The 12,096-nt window shown below is 39.3% G+C and overlaps 1 protein-coding gene across 1 annotated transcript in view; it reads left to right on the top strand.

The window, feature by feature from the left end:
• The window catches only part of SRFBP1 (serum response factor binding protein 1), a 65,603-nt gene that overhangs the window by 1,131 nt on the left and 52,376 nt on the right, over nucleotides 1-12,096 (top strand). The window lies entirely within an intron of this gene.

Here is a 12,096-nt window from a genome sequence, read left to right as displayed (position 1 = left end):
GGATACATGTGTCTGCTGTAAGCTGCTCACTGTTTATATTACACCGTGTGTAAGGCACTTTCTATTTTCAAGCAACTTACACCAGGTAGGAAAACTCACCTATGATTCAGAATAATGCCCAGGAAAACTGTTAGTACAGAAAAGTTTCCAGAAAAGGCAAAGCGAAGTGAGTGCAGGATTTGTTCTTGAGATTTAAGAATCTTATGCAGGAATTTCAGGTCAGTGATTCAATGAAGGGGAAGAAGGCATTCCAGACAGATGGACCAGTATAAGCAGAAAAGGGATGGTAGTAGGAAACCGCTTGGGTGGTATAGGGATTGAACCTCGCTGTTGATGAGACCTTGTGGGATGAAGTAGGAAATGAAATGGAAATATATTACTTCCTTACTGCCAGGCCAATAAATCTGGGTTTCACTTGGCAGTGGAGTACAGGATTGATTAGAGAGGGAAATATTAAAGATGCTTCGCGTATATTTATCAACATATGATAAGCTTGTGTTATTTCCAGAAAACATTTAGTGGGTTTTTTGCGTTAGGGTATAAAAGATATGGGAGTTCACTGGAAGTACTAGTGAGTTCTGCTCAATTTTGAAATTACTCTGAGAGTAGTAATGACATATGCCACTCCTCATTTAAGGCTCTTTCTTTTTTCCATTGAGTTCATTTCCAGGCCTCTTCCAAATAAATTTTGACCTTTAGGAAGTCTTCACTAATTCACCTCAGTCTGGGCTAAGTATCCATTCTCTGTGCAACTAGAGTGCTTTCTACTCTGAAAACACCTGTTTACCTGTTTCTCTTTTTTTGAGTGTATGTCTGTCACCTACAACATATGTGCTCTATAAATGTTTGCTGGATGACTAAATGAACTTATCAAATTGGAAGCTTACATTCTCACACTACTAGGTGTACCGGTTAATAATGGCGGATTTTGTAATCAAAGAGAACATGATAATTTCAAGAGAAACATCAAAAGTGCTTTATTCAAAGTAATGTCCTTGCTAGCTACACATTTCCCCCATCTTTCAGGTAATTTGTGGATACCGTCCCAATAGAACTTTTCTTGTTTTGAGGCAAACCATTCAGAGACCCAGTTTTCCACTTCTTCTTACGTTTTGAAGTGCTGCTCAGAAAGTGCGTGTGCCATCGATCAGAACACGTGGTAATCTGAAGGAGCAAGGTCTGGTGAATACAGGGGGTGGGTTAATACCAACCAGGCAAGATCTTTTAATGTCTTTAACTGGTTTTGAAGTGTGTGATGGTGCGTCATCATGAAGCAAGATTACTTTGCTGTGTCTTCTGGCACATTCTGGTTGTTTCATGATCAAAGCATGGTTCAAATTGATTATTTGTTGTTGGTAGTGACCAGTATTAACAGTTTCGCCTGGTTTTAGAAGCTCATAATACACCACACCTTCCTGATCCCACCAAACACAGAGCATTGTCTTCTTTTCGAAGTGATTTGGCCTTACAGTCGATGTTGATGGTTGACCTGGATCAACCCATGATTTTGTATATTTGGGATTCTCAAAATAAATCCACTTTTCATCGCCAGTCACAATTCGATACAAAAATGACTTTCTTTTGTGCTGTTGAAGCATTTTACTGATGACTTTTCAATTTTCCATTTGTCTTTCGTTCAGTTGATGTAGCACCCATTTTTCTTCTTTTAAAATCTTTCCCTTCTTGCACCAGGTCATTGCTCAGTAAATACTAGTTCTTTATGCCCTGGCCAGTTTGGCTCAGTGGCTAGAGTGTTGGTCTATGGACTGAAGAGTCCAGGTTTGATTCCAGCCAACGGGCTCCATCCCTAGTAGGGGGCATGCAGGGAGGCAGCCAATCAATGATTCTCTCTCATCATTGATGTTTCTCTCTCTCCCTCTTCCTTCCTCTCTGAAATCAATAAAAATATATTTTAAAAAATAAAAAAATAAAATTTTTCCCATTGCTTGTAAATGATCGGAAATTGTTTGCTAAGCAACGTTTAATCTTTCTGCAAGTTGTTTTTGAGTTTGACACACATCTTCATCTTATAATGTGTGTAATTGTTGGTCTTCACACTTTTTCAGTTGACCTGGATGTTCTTTGTCTTTCACATCGAAATCATCACTTTTAAAGCATTTAAACCAGCGTTCACAAGTATCTTTTTTTTAAAAATATATTTTATTGTTTTTTTACAGAGAGGAAGGGAGAGGGATAGAGAGTTAGAAACATCAGTGAGAGAGAAACATCCATCAGCTGCCTCCTGCACACCCCCCAGTGGGGATGTGCCCGCAACCAAGGTACATGCCCTTGACCGGAATCGAACCTGGGACCCTTCTGTCCGCAGGCAGACACTCTATCCACTGAGCCAAACCGGTTAGGGCCACAAGTATCTTGAGATGCAGCATTTTCATCATAAGCTTCCTAAAGTATACGATAACTTTTTCTTTAAAATAAAGTAATGAATTAAAACTTCCTGCAAATATTCTTTTTTTTTTGCACAAAATTCAACATTTTTAAGCGTAGAAATATCTATGATGTTAACACCTTCAGCAAATTTGACATATGAAGTTTTGAAACTTACTGTGAATACAACAAAATAGCATACATATCAAATCGCATATATGTCAAAATATATGTAACTTCATCTATTGAGAAAAATCCGCATTATTAACTGGTACACCTAGTAAAGTAAATCTTACATGTTCTAATATGAAGGTGGGGGGAAAAGTAGACATGATGGTATAATCTTAATGGGAGGAAAACTGCAAAGGGAAAAGCAGATAAAGATTTGTCTGCATAAAATTTGAAAAACATCCTAAAGAGGGGAGGGAGACAAAACCAATTAGGAAAAGAACTAGGGCACATATGACAGATAAATGGCTAATGCCATTACTGTAAAATACCTCATGAAAATTAGGAGGAACCATCTCATAGAAAATTGGTAAAATAAATGAATTAACTCTTCCAAAGAAGAAATGTACCTGAAAAAAAGTTCAAATTCACTGTTATCTTTCAGATTTTTTCATTACTACCCCTATCCTAGTCCATGTTATATCTCCCACCAGCACTACTGTAATATCCCAGCTACTTACCTGTGATTCTTCTTTCCCTCCAATCTCATCTCTAGTGCAGCTGGACTGCTCTCTTCAAAACATAAATCTTACCTTGTCACTCCCTTTAATGCAGCTGAAGTATTCTCTTCAAAACAAACTTAGTCATGTGACTCCCTTGCTTAGAACCTATTTGATGATTTTCCTATTGCTTTTTGTCAAGACCTATCTAAATAAAGCCAATCTCTCCATCTTCTATTATACCACTTCCCACCCCAACACCCTCACCTCTGTCTCTTTCCTTCAACTACACTGGCCTTCCTCCACCATCTATCACAGGGGTGGGGAACCGTTTTTTTTTTTTTGTTTTTTTTTTTTGCCAAGGGTCATTTGGATATTTATAACAACATCATTTGAGAGCCATCCAAAATTATCAGCTTAAAAATTAGCCTGCTATATTTGGTTAAACATTTAATTAACTCACCCCTAATCCCTTGGCAGTACCAGACTGAATGATTTCACTGGCTTTGTACGGCTCTTGGGCCAGACATTCCCCACCCCGATTTAGCACAGCATCTACAGAGCCCATGCTGTTGGTTGTAACTGTTTCTCTCATTAGTCCATTTCAGACTTTTTCAGGGAAAGCATTCTTGACCTTCATTACCCCTTTTATAAGCTCTTATAGAACCATTTTACCTCATTTTAGAGGTAAGCTTGCAATAGTTGCTTAGCATGTATGTGAATGTGAGAGAGATTTCTATTCCCTCCACCTAAGTTTTTGTTCACTATCATATCCTCAGTACCTATCTGTTGAATGAGAATTTGAAACATCATTTTTATGATCCTTAGTAACTTAAATTAGCTCTCCTTAACTGAGATCCAAGAATGTATTTCAGGGATCCTCTAACTGCCAGAAATTATGTGTAATTTTGTGTTTGTATGCCTGTCTCTGAAGGGTTAAGAGTCCTTAGGCATTCATCTATAAAGTTCTGGTATTATCTTTAGGATGTTGGCACTCATATCTTTGATTTATTTGATTGAATTACTTGTATTGTAATTTTTTATTATGGTTTTTCTTTTAAAAAGTTATAGTATATTTAAGTACCCAAAGTGTCTTAAAAGCCTGCCTCCAGAGGTGCCTGTTACGCTAACTTTCAATCTCTTCTACCCTTAATAATTCTATTCTTTTAAAAAATTTCCAAGGATAAATTTAGGCTAACATTTACAGAATATTTCCTGACTCTAGGTCCCTAAAATACATTTATTCTTCTGAAGTAATGTAAAAATTTTACCTTTTTAAAATAATAAACTATCACTTTTTATTTCATCCTATAATTATTTAATGCATGCTTTATGTTCACCATTACTTTATGTGGACTGCCTTATAGAATTTCCCTAACCTCTAGCATTGTACCTTGTCTACAGATAGTTACAAGTAAATATGTGTTGGACACATGGAAGTATGGATGGTTCAACCTGAGTCTAATATTTACATGTGGAGGAGGATCTCCTACATGTAAGACTTTTCCTCCCTTTTTACTAGAACTAGAGAAAGGATGCACAGTTGAAAACAACATGCTGTTGTTTTTGTTTTTTAACATTTTTATTGATTTCAGAGAGGAGGGGAGAGGGAGAGATAGAAACATCAATGATGAGAGATAATCATTGATTGCCTCTTGCCCTCCCCCTACTGAGGATCAAGTCTGCAACCCCGGCATGTGCCTCCTGGTTCATAGGCTGCCACACTTCCACACCGGAGTAATGGATATGCAAAACTAGGGCTGAGTTTGCTTCAGTCATCTGTTTCTTTGGTAGCAGTGATATATAAAATAGTCAGGATACTTTAATTTCATACAAGGGCCAGGGGCTTTTATATAAAACTGTCATGTTTTTCTTGATTGCAGATTACCAACAAGCCTGTTAGAAAGTTGCTTTCCATTTACTATAAGATAATAAACATAGAAGCTAATATGCCAGAGAACAAATGGTTTGCCTCCATGTATTGTAAAAGATAAGACTGTCAGAAACTATGTTTGTGCTTTTGATGTTGCAAAACTGCTATTTCATAATTGAGTGTGTAGTACTATTAAATAATTTTTACTGAAATAGTAAATAGAATCCATCCATAAGAAGGGAATCATTTTCTGCTTTGTTTTTAAACTATTCTGGGAAGTTTTGCTAGGTGGCAGCATATTCTCAGTAATGATTAAGTGGTAGATAATTACCAAGCATTCTAGAATTTTTACACTGTTGCTCATTAGAAATAAAAAGAAATATAATTCAATAATAATGGCCAAATAAGAAGTCCTCCATATAAAACCATAATTAATTTTGTTAACCATGAAATAGTTCAAATATATGGAAAATGATCTAACAAATGTCCTTGTAATCTACTTTCTATATTTAGCAAATGTCAGTATTTTGCCATATTAGACTGCCTCAGAAGTAATTATTACTCTTAGTGTGTTATTTTCTCATCCATAGCTTTTATAATTTTAGTAACATATATACTCATGCTTATATCCAGTGAATAGTATTGTGTTGTATATTTTTAAACTTTGTGATATCATATGCATATCACTCTAAAAGTTAGTTTTTTCGCCAAACATTTTCAAGGTTTATCCATGATACATGCAAATCTTTTACATTGGTTTAAAATACTATATTGTGCATACCTTATATAATATTTTATCTTTTATGTAACGTTTTGTAAGAATGCTTCAGTGAGCCCTGGCAGGTGTTTCTCAGTGGCTAGAGTGTCACCTCAATCAAGCACTGAAGGGTCAGGGGTTCAATCCCCAGCCCCTGTTGGGGCATGCAGGAGGGAACCAATTGATTTGTATCTATCTTCCACATCAGTTTCTCTCTCTCTCTCTCTCTCTCTCTCTCTCTCTCTCTCTCTCTCTCTGTCTTTGCCCCCTCCCCCCCACTCACTCTCTGAAAAGCCATGGGAAAAATTTCCTGGGGTGAGGATTAACAAAAAAAGACAAACAAAAAGAATGCTGCAATAAATAGACTTATGCATAACCTTTTGCTATTGCTGGGGGTGTGTCTTCTACCTAGATTCCTAGAAGTAGGCTTTTGTTAGGTATTGCTAAAGTTTCCTCTGGAAGGAGTATACCAATTTGCATTCCTACCAGCAATGTATGAGAGTGCCTGCTTTCTCACAGCTCACTGAAGAATGTGTTATCCTAGTTTTTTGTCTTTGTCAGTCTGATAAATTAGTAATGAATACGCAGAAGTTGTTTTTTTTCAGAAGTTTTAATGTATTGTAAGAAACACAGATATACTCAGTTTTCTTAGCACTGCAAGCTCCCTTAGAACAATACTAGCTCTTGGAGTAATGGTTTTATACTAACCATGGGTTTTTGTTAAGGTTAATTCAAATAAATGGCAAAGTCAATGCATTATCAAAAAGAAACTGGCTAGTTGACTGGCTAGCAGATAGTCAATGAAGAGTCAATTCACACCACCATCCCCTGTCCAAATTGCCAGTTATAAAAATAATCACAGGAATGTAAAGTACAGCATAGGGAATATAGTCAATAATCCTAATAATAGACAAACATGGTAATTGACCGTAGCTTCGCTATGCCTCCCATTGGCTAATCAGCATGATATGCAAATTAACCGCCAACAAAGATGGCGGCTAATTTGCATACTGCAGGCAGATCCTGCTGCGCCACCCTGCCTGGGGCTGGCGGCAGTGCAATCCCAAGCTGCCGGCCGCCCCAGCGGGAGATCCGGGCCTGTTGTGTGTGGGGCAACTGGGGCGGGTGGCAGTGAGATCCCAAGCCTCCGCCTGCCCCAGCGTGGGATCCGGGCCTGTTGTGTGTGGGGCGGCTGGGGCTGGTGGCAGCGACATCCCCAGCCGCTGCCCGCCCCAGCCCGGGATCCGGGCCTGTGGGGTGGGCAGGGTGGGCGGCAGCACGATCTGAGCGGCCGCTCGACGCAGCACGGGATCCGGGCCTGCCATCTGCCACCTGGGAGTGGGCCTAAGCCAGCAGGTGCTTATCTCCTGAGGGGTCCCAGACTGTGAGAGGGCACAGGTTGGGCTGAGGGACCACCCCCCGCCCCCCCCCTCCCCTGCCAGTGCACAAATTATTGTGCACCGGGCTTCTAGTATTGTAATAACTATGTATTATGTTAGATGAATACTTAGACTTTCTGGGGTGATGACTTCATAAGGCATATAAATCACTAATCACTGCGTTGCACATATGAAACAATATTGTATGCCAGTTATAATTGGAAAATAAAGTAATTTTTTAAAATGGAAATATTATTATTTAAACACCTACTTTAAACTTTTAATAAAAGCATTCAAATGCAAAGAAAAAAATCAACCCAAAGTAGTATTATGTTGTGGACCAAAGTTTGCTCTCAGCTTTGTAGATCAGAAACTTGCTGTTACCATCCTGAAAGTATAGCTCAATCTCTCAAAGCAAATTTGCATTAACCATACGCTTATTGGAGACTATATTAAGGAGAAAGCCTGTTTATTAAGAAATATATCTAATGTAGACAGTAATGCTCACATTGTAAGCATACTTTTTTTCCTGTCTATTTGATTTACATCGGCTGCTTGGAATATAGAACCATAGAAAAGATTTTAATCGCATGATTCAGTGTTGGGCTATGATACATCTGTCCCAATAATTGAGTTATTCCAGTACAATTTGGAATTTTCCTTGAGTTGGACACTTCCAGCTTTTGCTTTCATGGTTCCCTTTCCTGTGTTTATGTTGTTTTTCCCCATATGCTTACATGGCCTTTTTACAAGTAGTTATATTAGCTTTCCACTTAATTTATTTTAGGTCATATTTTTGTACTGTCTGTCCAAAGGGAGATCCATGTTACATTACTATGTTCAGATTTTACCAGGTTATTTGAGGCATCTGTAAATCTAGGTCAGTGATGGTGAACCTTTTGAGCTCGGCATGTCAGCATTTTGAAAAACCCTAACTTAACTCTGGTGCTGTGTCACATATAGAAATTCTTTGATATTTGCAACCATAGTATAAAAAAGATTTATATTTTTGATATTTATTTTATATATTTAAATGCCATTTAACAAAGAAAAATCAACCAAAAAAATGAGTACGTGTGTCACCTCTGACACACGTGTCATAGGTTCGTCATCACTGGTCTAGGTTCTAGGTGACACCTCACTTTCAAGGTGTGTGTGTGTGTGTGTGTGTGTGTGTGTGTGTGTGTGTGATGTGTTAACTCTTTTCATCTGCTCTTGGAGATTATATTAAATTTATTTTGCTGCTTGGAAGCACTTTAGTTTAGGCTTCTCAGTCTTGATGATCATGACCTTCCAATTTGTCCTTCAGTTTCTGTCTTCAAACTCTTTCCACTTTTCTTTCATGTTTTTCTTCTGTCAGCACATTTCGTTTCCATTTCTATGCCTCTTTGCTCACATTTCTATCCTTTCCCTTACAGACAGTATCATACTCTTATTGCATTTCTAACTATGAAAGTTCTATTTGCTTTTGGTTGGAAAATTCATCAAAGTGAATTTTCCAGCTCTCTAATGATATTGGTTGTTTTAGTCCTTTTTATTAACTTCAGCATTATCTATCAACCAGCATCATAATTTCTAGGTGCCAAATGATTTGGCACCCCTTGAAATTCTAACTAAAAGTCTATTGGTAGCTGTTCATCAGTTTTTCAAAAATAAATTTAAATACTTTGAGAAAACTAAGTGCTTTAGGCAAGTAGTTGTGAGAAAAATAAAAGTATAATTAAATTATTACATAAAGTGAACATGCTTTCTGTAAAAAAATAAACCTGTTAAATATTCTTCCTATTATACATGAATGCTGAGGAAGTTAACCTATTAAAGTATTTTTTGACATTGGCATGAAACTAAGTACATGAAGCATTCCCTTTGCTTTTAGATTCCCTTATGTAGTAATGACAAACATAGTACTTCTTAAATTGGAATTTTAAAATTGGAGTCTAGCTTTCCCATGATTGGAATGTAACCGAGGACCAACTCTGCCTACTGCTTATTAGTTAAGTTTGGCTAACAGTGGTTAGTAAATGGTATATAATCTCATGCACCTGCAGGGTACAGCAATTAGAAACATTTGCTAATATATTTTAAGGCAAAATTTATCACTTGTTATTAATTTATTTATGAATGACTTAACTTTCAAAAAATGTATTACCCTATTATGCTGTGCTTTTTTTCCCCCCCACTTAAACCTAGTCAAAATGGCTTTTCATTTATGTAAGTAATAGAGGCCCGGTGCATGAAATTCGTGCACTCTGGGGGGGTGGGTCCCTCAGCCCAGCCTGTGCCCTCTCGCTCTCCAGGAGCCCTTGGAGGGATGTCTGACTGATGGCTTAGGCCTGCTCCCAATCCAGCAGTCGGATATCCTTAGCGCTGCCACAGAGGTGGGAGAGGCTCCTGCTACCACCACTGCGCTCGCCAGCCTTGAGCCTGGCTCAGGGCTTCTGGCTGAGTGGCACTTCCCCTGTGGGAGCACACTGACCACCAATGGGCAGCTCCTGCATTGAGCATCTGCCCCCTGGTGGGCAGTGTGCATCATAGTCACCTGTCGTTTTGCCTTTTGGTCAATTTGCATATTGGCCTTTTATTATATAGGACTAGAGGCCCAGTGCACAAAATTTGTGCATGAGGGGGGTTCCCTCAGCCCGGCCTGCACCCTCTCCAGTCTGGGACTCCTCAGGGGATGTCCGACTGTGTCTCGCAATCTGGGACTGCTGGCTCATAACCTCTTGCAAAACCTGCCTGCCTGATCACCCCTAACTGCTCTCCTGCTGGCCTGATCATCCCTAACTGCCTCTGCCTTGCCCCACACCCGGGACCCAGAATTCCCTCCTCTGGCCAGTCGCAGGCACCCGGGACCCAGGCTTTCCTCCCTCTAGCTGGCTGCAGGCACCCAGGACCCGGGCCGGCTGCAGCCGCAGGGGACTGTGAGTGGGTGGCTTCATCCCGTCTGCAGCCACAGGCACCCGGGACTGTGGGGCAGGAGGCTTGTCCCTCTCCCAGGCCGCAGCCTGGATGGTCCCCATTCCTCTCTCGTGAGCTCATTTGTGCCTGGCTGGTCCCCATTCCTCTCTCGTGAGCTCATTTGTGCCTGGCTGGTCCCATTCCTCTCTCCCCAGTGTTGAGTGTCTGAGCAGTTCCGGCGCGAGGGCATGAGGGCGTGATGACCATTTGCATATTAGCTCTTTATTATATAGGATGACTTTTTTCTAAATAGACCTAACTTTGAAACAGATTCCAAAGAGCTTAACCTATCTGTCTAGTGGAAAAGAAACCTGATTGCTCTGCATTCTGTTACTATACTATTCTTTTGAAATGGTGAATGAACAAGCGACTGTTTCTACCTTTCTGGTCATTTATTTAACAAATATTTATTGAACACACTTAACTGTATGTCACCCACTATTTTAGGTGTTAAGATATAATGTTGAGTAAAACAAGATACTTGACCTTTCATTCAATTGATAACTTACTGGGAGAACGACACATTAAATATCATCAGATTAAAAATAAAGTATTAAAATTAAATTATATTCATGATAAGTTTTATATGTACTTTAAGTACTTATAATTGGGAATTTTGAGTCAGGGAGCCCAAAAAATGACTTTACTGGGAAATGACAAATAGGCCAAAAATCAGAAGGATCAGATGTTAACAAGCTGACATGGGGAGGAAGAGCATATCTACCAGAGGAAACAGTAAATGTGAAGACTTGCTGGTAGATGTGAGCATGGTAAAGACAAAGAACTCAAAAAGAGCCCATGTGGCCATCTTAAGCAATTGGAAACCATTGAAGAGAGTGAAAGGAAGGTATGGCATGACATCTCTGTGTTAATAATGTCTTCTTTTTTTTTAAAAAAAATATATTTATTGGTTTCAGAGAGGAAAGGAGAGGGAGAGAGATAGAAACGTCAATGATGAGAGAGAATCACTGATCGGCTGCCTCCTGCACGCACCCCACTGGAGATCAAGCCCGCAACCCAGGCATGTGCCCCTGGCCAGAATTGAACCTGGGACCCTTCAGTCCGCAGACTGATGCTCCATCCACTGAGCCAAGCCGGCTAGGGCTAATAATGTATTCTGACTGAGTTTTGGAAACTGGAGAGGGGCAAGAGTGGGGAAACGAGTTACCAAACTCAACCGGGATAGCTAGGTGAGGTCAAGATAGAAAAAGTGGTACAATTTGAGAGATAATTAGGAGATAAAATTAACAGGACTTGGTAATAGATTTATTGTGAGAGATTTAGAAGTGAGAGCTATCTATAGTGAGCCCTAGGTTTATAATGAAAAGATTGTTCTATTCCTTGAAACATGAAACACCAAAAAAGGGATCCAGTTGGGGATGAAGAACATGGGTTCCAGTGTGAGGTGGAAGTGATTTTAAGCTACTCCAAAGGAGCTGTTGAGTAGGCAGTTGCACACTTGGGTCTGGAGCTGAAAGATATATCTCAGTTGAAGGTATAAATTTTTGAGTCATCTTTGTTTAGGTGGCAAATTGAAAAAAAAATATTCACACAATAAGATCACTTAGGGCCAAAAATGGATGGTGAAAAGTACAGCTGGCTTAGGACTGACCTTTGAACTTGGAACACTTCATGACAGGAAATGGTGGATGAGCCTTCAAAGAAGACCAAAAAGGAGAGGGTAGAGGGGCAGAAGGAAAACCAGGGGAGTATTCTGTCATGGGTCATGTAAACACTTGGAAAAGTGTTTCAAGAAGGAGGAAGTGGTGAACAGTGTTAGATGCTTTTGAGATTTCAAGTAAAATGAAGTCTGAAAATTTCCTGTTGTATTCAGGGTCATTTAGAAATCATTGGTGTCTTAGACACCACAAACTGGAATTATGTGGCATGAAAATGATGATAATGACTTTGAACATCTCTCAAAGCTTGGCTCTGAGGCAGTTGAAGACAGAGGGTGCTCCTCGTGAACTTTGTAGTGAGGATGTTTTGTTTGTCTTATTTTTAATGAAAATGACTCAAGCATGTTAAAAATCAATGGGAATAATCCAGAGATTGACAATGCTAGAAAGGAATAAT

The sequence above is a fragment of the Myotis daubentonii genome, chromosome 4 (genome assembly GCF_963259705.1).
Source record: "Myotis daubentonii chromosome 4, mMyoDau2.1, whole genome shotgun sequence".
NCBI classification, from domain to species: domain Eukaryota; kingdom Metazoa; phylum Chordata; class Mammalia; order Chiroptera; family Vespertilionidae; genus Myotis; species Myotis daubentonii.
The sequence above is the reverse complement of the archived record's forward strand: the minus strand, read 5'-3'. Positions and strand labels throughout refer to the sequence as shown.